The sequence below is a fragment of the Ips typographus genome, linkage group LG7, assembly GCF_016097725.1.
Source record: "Ips typographus isolate SLU linkage group LG7, UJ_Ityp_2.0, whole genome shotgun sequence".
NCBI classification, from domain to species: domain Eukaryota; kingdom Metazoa; phylum Arthropoda; class Insecta; order Coleoptera; family Curculionidae; genus Ips; species Ips typographus.
Genome location: NC_138428.1, coordinates 7,640,058 through 7,642,827, shown reverse-complemented (window position 1 = coordinate 7,642,827; position 2,770 = coordinate 7,640,058). Strand labels below are relative to the sequence as shown.

Genomic DNA, 2,770 nt, shown 5'->3' with positions numbered 1-2,770 from the left:
ATGAATGATTGATGAATTTTATGAATATAAACTAAACTCTGTTGTCTGTATTTACAAATAAAAATAAAATTTGAGGTTATGTGTGTTGTGATTATAACGCGTTTTGATCCGAAATCACATGTCGAAAGAAAGCAGCTCGGGTACCGTTTACAAATATGACAAATGCACTCTCAAATGTCAATTTTGTATATGACAGATAACAGGTGGTACCAGTCGCAATTTACAATGTGACAATCACGTGGCAAGCAGTTATCTGCACTCAAGGTGGCAGTCCGATCAGCTTCAACTTTAAAATGAACGAAGGGGCGGGACCAACTTTTTCTTAGGAGACCATTAAAATCCGTCTTTGTCTAAATCACATGTTTTGTGTATTATTTTTCTTTGTCGATTTTTACTATTTCTCGTAGAAACGTTTATGAATGAACACATTACACTGACTCTATACAGAAACAGTGGCGACACATGACTTGGCTTTGGGGGCCATGTTTGTGCTAAAATTTTGCGCGGGAATTTTTTTCCCATAAGAAGTAATGTAAAATGACTTTTTTTAAATTTAAATTTTTGACTTTATAATAGCAGATTTGATCGACTTATTGTGGCACATATTTTCTTTAAAGTATTGTTTCTTCAATATCTGTGAAATAAACCCGATTTTTGTATGATTAATTCCAAGTTTGAGGTTAGGTTAGATGCATGTTAGATGTTTGATATTTTTGTTAATGTTTTAAGTTATTGATATGTGTGGCTATATAATCTCTAAAAAAAATCTGACTTCAGGTTTAGGAGTATCAGGTATTTACTTACAAGACACAAGGGTTTTTTCATCTTGAAAGTAATTTTGTAGAATGTGTTTATGAACTTCAGTTCATGAGAGTAAGAATGCATTTGAGTACATATTTGAGTATGTACTTTATCTGTATGTGATTTAAAATGTGGGGTTAACAACACCAAGGGATACTATGTTTATTCAAGATAATATGGTGCTTTATAAAAGTAAGTACATATACAAAATGTTTGCTGAGGAAGTTTTTTACTGTAAAATTCTCACGATTTCAGTAATCAACACCATGATGGGATCAAATTACAACCAATGAACCCAAAACTGTACATTACAGAATTGACTGCTTTTGTGAGTAAAATGTAATGTTTTGTACATTCTGCTATTAAAATTCTATCTAGAAACTGTAAATATCAGACTAGGTATTTTTACTCTTACAATTTGTTATAAACCTACTTTTACTTGATACTTTACTTCTTGAAAAGACAAAAAATCTGCTTCTTAACCCAGATAAACCTAAAACTATTTTTTTTGGGAAACCAAGGGTTTTATTTATTAAATAGGGCTATTTTAACACTCTAAACCTCTAAAAAACATCAGATTTTTTTTTGGTTGTCAAGTTTTTTCTAAAACTGACGTTCCTTTAAAGGAACAGTAGGACAATACCCTGTTATCGGATTACTGATCATATATTACATAAAATTATGAAGTATGGTACAAAATGAAACAATCCTTAGGATGTAGTCCAACGGAACATTTTTTACATCTAAAAAATTAATTCTTGTGACAAATACGACATCTGGTTTGCTTATTTTGATATTCCACCAGATGGTCTAGTCTGTCGAATCTGGAAAATTCATGTTCACTTTGTGATGGTCTTGACGGGCTCCTTCTAGAACTCTTCTTATAAGTTTCTAGTAGGTTCGTCGCTATGCTTCTAAATGCCAATTGGTCCAACTTTCCTAGATTTATACGGTGAAGTTGCCATGCATTCTGTATAGCCATATCAATGCAATGGCAAAATAGGGGAATTTTTTTTTTCCCCTAATGGAGATTCTGTTCAGGCTGATATTTTGGTCTGATCTGTCAACTCCCCCCATATTTTGGTTGTACATTTGAATAAGATAAGGTTGATCAACATTTACATGTTTCTTCTCGGCTCTTGAATATCTCTTTACTTTATTTACTGGCGAAACCGAAAGAAAATTCGTTGCGATGTTTGCGACATTATTATCATTCCATTTACATAATAGTATGGTTTCATTCCCTAATTTGTGGCAAAATGTTTCCCTGCTTTTCTTCTTCAAAGTTTTTGAACTCTCCAGGGGGTCAGAGGGAATCCTATTTTCCCTTATAGTTCCCGTACATTTGATCCCTCTATCTTTTAGTACTTCAAGTAACGAATACGATGTAAAAAAGTTGTCGCAAAATATATGATAGGGACGATAGGTTTCAGAGGTTAGTACATCAACATATTGTAGAACAACACTGGCTCCTAATCCCTGATCCTTATATTTTTCGTGAAGTGGAGCTGTGGAACCTTGATACGGATCAAACCATACTATATATCCCAGCCTAGTTGTGCCAGCCCAAAACTTATAGCCCCAACGTATCGGTTTGCCGCGTATAAATTGTTTGCAGCCATGGCGACCATAATATGGCACCATGGCTTCATCGACACTATGATTTTCTTCTTCGGGTGCAAACAATCTAAAACGCTGATTCAACCCATCAAACAATGGCCTCATCTTCGAGAACTTTTCATCCTTTGAAAGCTGCGTATTGTCGTTGCAGTGAAGATTAGACATTATGTATTGAAACCGATCCCGAGAAATAGATTCACAAACCAAGGCATTATTTGCATCTGGGCGATTTTGCCAGTACATTTTGCGACGGTTTACAACGGCGTATCCGCTCAGAATGAGAACCCCAAGAAAGCAGTAAAATTCTTCTTCAGCGACAGTAGAGGTCTGATTTTTTTGGGCTGCGTAT

At 34.7% G+C, this 2,770-nt stretch overlaps 1 long non-coding RNA gene across 1 annotated transcript; it reads left to right on the top strand.

Moving 5' to 3' along the window:
* Nucleotides 1–320: 320 nt before the first annotated feature.
* On the top strand, nt 321–1,194 carry LOC145732068 (uncharacterized). Its single transcript, XR_014178938.1, has 3 exons — nt 321–792; nt 845–993; nt 1,057–1,194. It is a non-coding gene; the product is annotated as an uncharacterized LOC145732068 (long non-coding RNA).
* Nucleotides 1,195–2,770: the final 1,576 nt, after the last annotated feature.